Below are 10,995 nucleotides of genomic sequence, written 5' to 3'. Positions count from 1 at the left end.
CAGTGTCCGCATTATTCTCTGCTTCATGATGCTTCTAGACAGCCCTTTGTGCTTGTGTGATCCAGGAACCACCACAACAATGTGGCATTGGTCTAAAGCTAAATAGACAGGCACTTGCATTCAAAATTAAAACCAATTCAACTAAAACAGAAAACATGATAGTTTTACTTGAGCCAGAAAGTGTTACAGCCTAACATTACAAACCCTGACTGTCAAAGGCATAAGGAACCCTCCTGATTTCAGAAAGATTCATTTGGCTCACCACCAAAACCAAAAATTGAAGTAGACTTTACATTAACATAATTTTAGTTTGAGATCTTTTCTTTTTTGTGGCTACCCTAACGGTTTACTGGATTGCGCATTCCACTGGGACCTAAGACTTTTAGGATTCACTTACATAAGTTGAAGTACCCTGAGATATTCCCAAAATCAAGGTCAACTAGCATAGAGGGGCCTAAATTCACTGTAGAAACATCTCTCATTCTCCAGAAAAGGTTAACTGCATGTAATCCACCTAATGGAACAGTTCCTAAGGACACTCTTCAGACCTGAACTCTGCTTGGGACTCTTTTGGGAGCACTGGCTTAGGCAAACACATGCCAAGGAGCAAGCTATGAATTTAACAGTACGAACAATTATTTTCCAGCGCCTGGCAACATTCCAAGTCACGACTAAAATTTTTTTTTTTTAGAAGAGAGATAATCACAGGCTTGATTTCCAGATCTGTTGTCTTCCCACAGCACTCTTCCTTGTCTTCATTCAAGTAATGTTATCTTCCCTTGCCTCAGTTTTTCAAACAAAAAAAACCACTCCAAACAACAAGGTATGAAATACACATCCTTTGACAGGCCTTGGAGATTGTTTGGTGCAAAGGGCTGCATAAAGTCCAGCATTTGTTAAAAACAATTAATGCAAGGCCAAAGAGTGAATTAATTTGTCTCACCTGTCAGCCTCATTGACTGTTCAGGGACTACTATTATGTGGAATATATTTAGGGGGGATTTTTAAAGTATTCCAGCACAAATCACATTTCACACATTTGGAAGATGACAATCAAGTTAGAGGTTAGACTGAGATAGATAGATAGCAGAAATGGTGACAAAAGAAGGTCCAGGCTGTAAAGCAACAAGATACTGTAAAAGAAAAAAAACCTCCCGAATTCTGCCAAACAAAACAATGGCATTTTCTAGATAAAAAGTTGAATGCCCAGAAAAGGCAAAAAAGGTAGGCAAATGAACGGACTGCAAACACCCTCTGTCCACCAAATATGTCACCTCTCGCATTCCCATCTCCAAATTATATTCTCAGATTCATCTTCCCAGCTTTGCAGATCCCATATCACACAAAAGCCCATCCAGCTTGGGGTGTCATGTTCTTTAAATAGCATGAACTACTCAGCTATTCCTCTTTTAAGCAAACTCCGTGCTTCTACGATTGAGCATGATCAAAATAAACTACTTCCTTCCTCTCCTTGCCAGCTATGCTCCTGATGAGTTTTATTTTCTGCCTTCCAAACTGAGAACTTTATGTTATGCATATCCACTTCTCATGGGAAAGTTTAAGGACAGCTGAAGATAGAAAACGCTGGGATGTCCCCTGTCAGATGAAGCAGGAGATCATTACTTTGATATGACCTTAACGAGTCCCCTGTACTCAGTTCACATATTCTCATCTGTGCGTAAATTGCAGCTGTAACATTTCTCATCCACATCAGTCTTTGCAAACCAGAGGAGCAATTCAAGATGTTGTAACACACTATCTCTGCTTGTCACTATTTCTTTGACAGACATCACCCTCTTCCCTGAACAGAGCTCTTCCAGTTCACAGTGAGATACTTCAGTACAAACCTGCTTTCCTTGGTGAGTTACACAACTATGCCAAACCGTGGAATGATTAAGGCCTAAACTCATGTTCTTTTCACCTCCCTGGTCACACTGACTCTGTTACAACCTTGTAAGCCATTTAGAAATCCCCGCAAAGATGTAAAGTATCTGGAAAAAATACTAACTTGCAGCACTGCTGTAGCAAATTTCACAGAGCAAGAGAAGCCTCAGTCACACCAACCACTATTTCCAGACAATTAATTATAAACCAAGTGGCCACAGTACAGAACCCAAGCTAGTGATCCACCAAAAAGACGCAAGAGAGCAACACTCTGTAGATCAAGTACACCAAAAGATTTCAAGTAATCACTGCCATAGATACAAATTAACTTGTGATTGCAGCACAGAGTATTTATTCATGTTTTGCAGGCACTGAAATGTAAATAGGCAAACAGGCTAGCACGCAGGGGAACTGACATCTGTCTGCCTGGGATTGGCGCAGTGCACAGGGTCACACGCATTGACCATGGCCAGCACCGCATGACCACAGTAACAGCTGATCACATGTACCAAAGAAAGCACTTCATCTTCTGCCTAACAACCTCAAAACTGTTTGCATGGAGGTCACATCTGAAATGGGATTACACATAGCGGCCTTCAGGAAGAGAGAAGTACAGATTAAAAGGTTTCTAATGGTAACAGCCACCAGGCACCCACACAAAATGGTCCTCTTCCCGGCCTTGCAAAACAGCAGCAACTCCAGCCCAAGCTACACCCCCTCTCCAATTATCCAGCCATATGTTCTTTAGGGTTTGTGCAATTCTGGACACAGCTCTAGGACTCCAGGGGTTTCAGCTGACTGAAATATATGAAAATGGTTCAACTGGGGACTTTATGGAGGGGGAAAGAAAAAAAGAAAAAAAAAAAAAAAAGCAGAATCTTATTACTGGAACCTTCTGAAAGGATTGCATGACTTCTATAAAGTGCACCAGACAAACAATAGCTTTATTTTAGCCTTTCCTGTGCCTACTAATATAATTTTGTGAACACTGATAACCTGGCTCATACTAACACTGATCATCTTTAACTAACTATCAATACTGTTTTCCACTCACCTGGCTACATCAGTGCAGCTGCTTCGCACTGTGTCACCTAGCTCTCTCTCTTATCAGTCTGCCTCAAATCCACCCACAGAGTGCACATCAACTCGTCACAGAAAGTCTGATTTCTGTCTTTTCTCTCTCCCAGCTCTACTTCTTTCACTCCCAGAAGTGCAGAAGGATTCTAACCATGAACACCAGGAGATGGAAATTTTTTTGGATGAGGTCATAACTTTTGAAACATAAAAAAAAGGAAGCTGGTTTTTTTTTTGCGCCTGCAACATCTGCCCTTCAGAGAACGAACCCTTGGCTGTAACAGTTGTTCCATACCGTCTGTGTCTCTAGATATGACACAGGAGGGTTCAAATTTCTCTGGCAACACAAGTTTTACATTGTGATACTCTAGCAAAATCTGAGTACAACAACATTCCTCACTTCCTCTGTACCGAGTGGGTCAGCAAACGCAGCTTTTACTATGAGAGCTCAGATATTCACAAGCAAAAAAGATCAGTGCAAAAATGCCGACTAGCTGTGCTGAGTGTGGGGATCTCTATGGCAGCCTGAGGACCAATCCGTTTAATGATCATTACATAAGAAGTATGCACAAGCCCAACGGGACAGAAAGAAAATAGTGCCTGTACCGTCCTCTCTCCTTGTCTTCTCTTAGAAGTTAACAAACTACACGAAATACGCTCAAAACATATTAAAGTCTCATGCAGATCTCCATAAAAAGGATTAAAGTATGTAACCTAAAATAACTTTTTTTTTTTTAAAAAAAAAAGAACATTCACAGGCAATTTAAATATTTGTTGCGTGTGTTTATTTCAAATGCTAAGCTGATGTAACTTTTCTGAGAATCCAACATAAACACAGTACTAATCACATCACAAAACCTTCCATTGGCAAAGGACTCAAGTTCAGTAATTGAGGTATTATTTAAAGCGTGTTCATGATTGACTGTGGGTCCTGGACTCTACTTCAGAGCCCTTTAGAAGCAGCAGTGTGACCTGGAACAACTTCAACAAGCTGAAATTTTACAAAAATGAAAGAACTGAAAAATCATCCTGGTATATCCTGTAGTTTTACACTTGCAGAAATCATCTCACGTATACCATAGAGAGGGAAAAGGTGTGCTGTTCAGCCTTCCACTACACCTACGAGAGAACCTTAAAGAGATCAGAGCTGTTCTAAACATCACTAACATATTATTCTACTCTCTTTAGAGCTGCAGGAGAGCCTGAAGGTCAAAATGAATACAGCTAATCATGCTAAAAGCAACATTCACACCACTAAAAAAAACCCAAATATTAAAAAATAGCTGTTGTTATCTTCATTTGTTGTAGCAGATCAATACTAGCAACAATATTGGTTTGGGTTTTTTTAGTGATCTCAGGGGAGCCCATTCATCTCTCACTATTCAGAATAAGAGAAAACCTCAGCACACAGAGTACTTTTCTGCCAAAATACATGCTGATAGCACATCACGCTCTCTCTGTAGTACACACCTGAGTGTTGACAAAAGACTCCTGATTAGTAATAATCACATTTATTACAGAAATACTTGAGGACAAACCAAGGACACAAGTGTATTTTGTTTGACCCGCAGAAAGGAAAAAAAGAAAAAAGCCTCTGGATGAGACAACTTCTGTCTAAGCTTCAGGCCATAAAGCAGGAACAAAACAGGCACAGTCATTCAGCATTTCAGTACAGACATACTGATCTCACTCAGGGAAAGGTAACATGTCTCCAGCACTGCCTTTTGAATTCCATCTTTGGTTTCTTAGTTGTTGTCTTTAAATTATGCAAGGGTGCCTACATTATTAACAGGAAGAGTTTATTTTAAGCACCTTTCCATAAAACTGAACACCTAATAGCTTGACTAAAACAGATCTCAAGTAGTAAAAGCTCTTTTTCCTGCAGAGTGGGTAAATTCTCAGCCACCACTGGAAGCACATACTCAGAAAAGTGAGCAGAGCAGTTTAATTTGAGCACTCTACCAGATGCTAGAAAAGGTTACACTCAGCCAAAGCAAAGATTGTATTTTATCAGCCATCAAGAAAAGGGGGAACGCTCAGACTTGCCGGTACTTGCAGGAAATCTGTGAAGAAACTTCCCACTGAAACTCGGAAAAGGAGAAGTGAGCTGGCATGACTGCTATGACAAAATCCCTCACTTGGTGATAAGGCAGAGGACATAGAGAACACTCATGGCCTTGCTTGGAAAATACAGCATTTTCCACGCATGCTGAATCTGATCTTACCACCTTCCATTCCAATTACCATTCCTACTCCAAGTTATTTCCCAAGTTATTTTGTCCACTCAACTGACTGACATTTTGCGTCTGCGTATGTATGTGTGTGTGTGTATATGTACTTAGCTGCTAAGTATGTGACAAGCACCTCTAAATATCAAAAGCAAGTAAGTAAAAAAATCTAAAGGGAGCTGCAGCAGAGCAGCAGGCTACTGAGTTGTAAATCCATCAAGAGAATATTGAGCATGCATTTTTTGACATTACTAAGAATCATATATAGCTGAACAGCACTTCTTAAACTGAGGGCTACTGCTGAGTTCCTCAACAGAAAATGAGTCTCTGCAACTAGCATAGCTCTTCTCAGTTTCACATTCAACTCAGCAACCTAGCCTTAATTAAAAATGTTGATGACTACTTCCAGTTTACTTAAGTTACACATTGCTTAACCATGACTAAAGACCTCTTAGCAGATCCAGCATGTAGGAACTTCTGTCCTACTGGAATTGCAGCATGCTCTGCGTATGCCAAAAACATCTATGTTAAGCACATTGCCAGAAGTCTGCACTTTTTATATGAAAAGACAAATTCTCCAATATTAGTCAGGTGTCTGCAGTATTAAAGCATTGGTAAGTAAATCCATCCATAATTCAAGTCAGTTTAGAAAAAAAACTAATACCGATATTTGTGTAGCAGAAAAAAAAAATAGTTTAAATATCCAAGTTGCTTAAGAAAAACGTTTTTCTTACCCTGGGGAAAAAAAAAAAACACCACAAAACATAACAACAAAAATGCACACACATATAACTTGGGAAAAAAAAAAAACCAAAAAAAAACCAAACCCAACCCACAAATGCCCCCAGCATTTGGACAGAGTTCAACACCACTAGAACAAGCAGAGTCTTGTTTTATCATGTATCTAGCTATAATTACTTTTGGATTCACATAGAACAGATGAGTACAACTACTGTTGCAATCAACACAGGTTTCTTGTTTTGATATGAGACGCTCTTACTATTGAAGACTTACTGTACCTGTGACAGATAAGGCCACTACATAAGGAATATACAGGGCTACACTGCTGTACGCAGTCAGTGAGAAGATTTCAGTGCTAACAGTTACAAGATTTGAGAAAGAATCTTTGTGTTTCTCTGTTACACAGAAAAGTCCATCGTTACATATAGATCCTTAGAGAGAAGTCCACTAGCAATTTGATGACTGAGGAACTATTCTGCTGGTATAAACTACACCATTATTGCACACTGAAAGAAAATGCAGTAATACATAAACGAGGTTTTTTTAAACACTCTCTAAGCAAAGTTTCAGGGAGTCCCTTTCAAATTGAGAGGAACCCTCTACTGGAACACAAACGGAACTTTGGATTGCAGAGTTTACCGTTTTCTCCTGATGCCTAAAACTTTGACTGCAATGCTAAAACATTTATTTCTTCAGAGCCATAATGTGCTACACTTCCGGTGCACTGCACAGGTTACTAAGTGCATATTCCTATAATCTGTATATTTAACAGGCTCTCATAAGGACTGTGATCATTTCACTTTGTTAGCAGCGCTGTATTGCACATATAGGAACCGAAGACTTAGTTCAGAGATCAAGCTTGTGAAATCAAACCTTTAGATCTTAAATTAATTACAGCTCCAAGCAGGCCAGAAGTTTAGATGCATGCCCAGTTCCAACATGTGGATATAAAACTCCCTCAAGTCATCCCTGCAGAAAGTTAAATGCTACCTCCTCCCTCCCTTCAAGTTAGTTTGCTTACTGCTTAAGGGGCAGTTAAAACACTTCTCTCATAGGCTTCTTGCTAGCTTTTGGTGACCCAGGCAAGCACACACATCTAGTATCCTCAGACAGCCTCTGAAACACAATCTAGCCTTACAATTGACAAAATCCAGATCCTAATTAAGCACACATAAGTGTTAAGGGAATACTGTGCCAGCAGACCACACCACTGAGTGTCCTAGTTAAAAAGCAGAGACTAATTTTCTTTTTGCTCCAGGAAAATGAGCAGTATTATGCCTGAGAATACAGGGAAGCTTATCTGGAGACCACAGAACACTGAAAAATGAAGCCTTGAATTTGTTTTTCCCCATGAAAGAGCAACTCTGAACTTTAACCTACTCCCTACCTCTATACAAACTTGCTGCTCATTTCCCCTATGTTAGCAGTTTTAAACTGTTCATTAACAGATATGCAGCATGAACCAGTTTTAACTGAAAAAAAATATCCAGTGTAACACAGAGAAACATGTTCCCAATGACAAGTTAACAAGGAAGCGCTGCAAGAAGTTTGGAATACAGAGAGTGCTGCAAGTGTGTACAAAGGTTTAGTCTGAAAATTGGTTTCAATTTCACTAGGCAGGATTAAAAGACATCTCAGGATTGGTCTGTTTGTTTCAAAAGGCTCATGTGAAGGGAGGAGGGAATGCTGCAGAGGTGCATGGGAAGAGGAAACAAAATGGGAATATCATGAATCAGCCTTCTACCCACACCATTACCATTGAACCAAGCTCCGTAAACTGCTGTCTCTGCGCTCCTAAAACACCTTTTGTGCAACTTGCCATCTGAACTGTTTCAGAGCTATCAAAGGTACATAGATGGACGGAGTCCTTTCAGGATGAAGAGCTGATGAGAGGATTACTACTGTTGTGAAATAAATCTGGCATCATGGGGAAAAATTCCCAACTTCTCGTGCCACTTCAAGACAAATCCTGAATTTGTGCTCTGGAAATAATGAAAGACAATTTTCTCACAACAAAAATTACTGCCTACATTCTCAGCAGCTATTCAACTGCTCATGCATATGAATCCAGCTTTCAAATACCCATGGCTTCCGCCTGTAAGCGGAACAAGTGTGTATCAGGTAAGATTTCATCAACTGCAACTAGCTGTTACCAGAATTCACTAGCCAAGCTCCCAGGGGAGGCAAATTAAGTTTCTACAAAATATTTTCAATTCAACTGGCTTTTTCAGAACAGTTTTCAAAAAAAAAACAACCAAAAAAAACCCAAAAAAAACCAAAAAAAAAACCCCAAACAAACTACGGCAGGGGGCCGGGGGAGGTAATATCAACAACAAAAAAAAAATCCAACCAAAACTAAACACCATCTTTCACAAGCTTCTGGAGTCCTGACCCTAGAATTGTGGGATGTTCCAATTCCTGTGAGAAAGTGCCAAATACCTAGAGGAAATCTTCTGAACTAACCACTCCCTAAGGCAGCACTGAAGGCAAGAACCCTGAAAATTTCTTACCTTCTACTCACACAAACAGAGCAGACTGGAAATTAAGGCTCCTCTCTACCTTCTGTTTCAAATTTATTATCTTTTGATATGTTTCAAATTCACCACTCTTCAATTCATATCCTTCCAGTGATCTTAAGTGGATCGTTATTCCAGAGAGGGAGAAAACTTCCAGCTACTATGTGGTGAAATCCTACAGTGAGAGTCTGTGTTGGAAAACACTAGCAAGAGATTTGCTACTATTCTTACTATTTAAATACTAATAATATTTCTTCGGTGGTTTTCTGTAATTATTGTTGCACCTCTTCCACCATTACTATAAAAACTTCATTGAATAACATCAAAGTGGGAGTGTACTATCCTCTGCCTAAAGGGAACCAGAGAGACATAAAAGTGCCAAATTACAAATGTGATATGACAAAAAATGCAGTTTGAAAGCCCTGGCATATTCAGTTCAGCCATAATCCGTATTACATATTCCACAAAGTACCGCTACGTGATCAGACTCCTTCATACGCCAAAAACCTCTCCAGGAACTTCCTCTGCCTTACAAAGTCCAGGATGAGTAAAGTACTGACAATTTTCCATATAACTCCTCATACATACCACAGATCCTGGAAGGCACAAAAGTCAGCTGAACTTCCTACTCTATGCACACTAAATTCCTCTTACTTTCTTTGAAGAAGTAACAATCCCCAGAAGTTTGTTAGGACATTCTGATGGAGGACAATTGCTTTTAAGCAAAGCAACACTAAATAAACATTCCAGTGTTAATATTTCTCTAGGGTGGTCTTCCTTTACTTCGGTATTGTGGATTGATAATGAGCCAGTCTGAACAACAGCAACAGTACTGAGTGCTCAGAAATATTAATTGAATTCCAATTGTTTGGAGAGAGAATTCTCTGGTTTAGACCAAGTTTCCTGTTGATAATAAAGAATAGCAAAGTCCAGACCTCTCCTTTCTTCCCCCCCGCCGTCACACCTACACTAGCTTTAAAGGTAGAAATAAAATATCAAAGTACAACCTCCAGTCAAAAAATAAGATGGAACTGTGGTGGCGTTACAAAACATGGCAATGCACTGAACATATACACCAGGACTAATCCAAACATATACCTAATCCAGATTCTGAAACTGGGCATCTCTGCAGCTGCCGTCCTCAGGCAGGTCAGACTACAAGGAAAATATCTGCATCTGCGCTACAACCTCCACGACTGTTATTGTTAAGGAGCACGTGCACCTGCTGTCTGTGCCATGCATGCAAAACAGATGATTTTGTCAACCAAAACAAAACCCATGAACTATTAAAACCTGTCACTTTACCTTAATACAGGCTTCACTTCTAATGCTTTTCTTCCATCCCTTCTCTGTTTTACCCACTTATGCTGCAGTTTTATTGGGTTTTCTGCAACACAGCAGGGTTGCTCTGTACTTCACACAAAACTTACTGCACTATCCTCTAGTCTCCAGATACTACTGAAATACCAATAGACACAGCTGGAGTTGCCCCAACAGGAAAATTAAAGAAAAAGCTTTGCCTAGATAAGGATAGGGCAGCCCAATTTCTTTTCCATTCTCACTCTTCTCCTCTAGCTACATCTATTCCTCTTCCTCAGCCCTGTAAAAGCTGACTGCTGCTGGTTCCTCCACCTCCCGTGAGCTGGGTCTCGGAGACACCGCACTTCAGGCCGCCGGGGCCTGGCCGGCCGCTCCGCTCCCTGTCCCCTCCCAGGGCGGCCGGGGGGGCGGCACAGCCTCCTGCTGCTCGGAGAGGGTGTCACCAAGCCGCCGGCCCGCAGCGCTGCTTTGCCAGAGCCGCCTTCCCCCCGTAGCGCCCGGCCGCTCCAACGCCCCCCTTCCAGCCTCCACCCCGCCAGCCGGGAGGCGGCAGGGTCCCCCGACCCGGCCCGGCCTGCCTCGCCGCCGATCCCCACCCTCCGCCCAGCCTCGCACACGACGGGGCGCCCCTCAAACCCCCCGCGGCCGGCAGGGCCCAGCGCCGCCAGGACAACCGGGCGCCGCAGCGGAAGAAGCGGCTTCAAGGCGCCCAAGCCGCCACTAGAACGGAGAGGTGCGGGAGAAGCAGGGTGACCGCATTCCAAAGGGGCCCGCACTCACCGGGGCAGCCTGAAGAAACCGACAGCTGCTGGCCGTCAGGGCCGCCGGGCTCAAGGAGGGAAGGGGTGGGAGCGGGCTGGCTCCGCCCCCGCCCCGCCGCCCTGCAGGCCGGCAGCCGCGGCAGAATGGCGGCTGGGAGGGGAGGTGGGGAGCGGGGGAGGGCAGGCGGCTGGTAGAGCGGGGCAGCCTTCCCCCTCCTGCCCGCAGCCCTGGCCTGGGCTTGCCCCTCACAGAGCCGCTGCCCGTGTGAGACGGCGCCTCTCCCCGGGGCTGGGGAGACGCGGGGCGCGGGAGCTCTGTTTTGTGTGGAGGGGTGGCCCCCGGGGTGACGGGGTGGGCACGGTGGTGGCACGGGGGCCGAGCCCGGGTCAGGTCAGGCCCGTGCTGTGGGCCAAGCCATGGCAGGGACAGCACGGTGACACAGTGGGCCACTGTGTGCTCTGCACGTGTTG

The sequence above is a fragment of the Chlamydotis macqueenii genome, chromosome Z, assembly GCF_036417535.1.
Source record: "Chlamydotis macqueenii isolate bChlMac1 chromosome Z, bChlMac1.mat, whole genome shotgun sequence".
Lineage (NCBI taxonomy): Eukaryota > Metazoa > Chordata > Aves > Otidiformes > Otididae > Chlamydotis > Chlamydotis macqueenii.
This window is presented reverse-complemented; position numbering follows the sequence as displayed.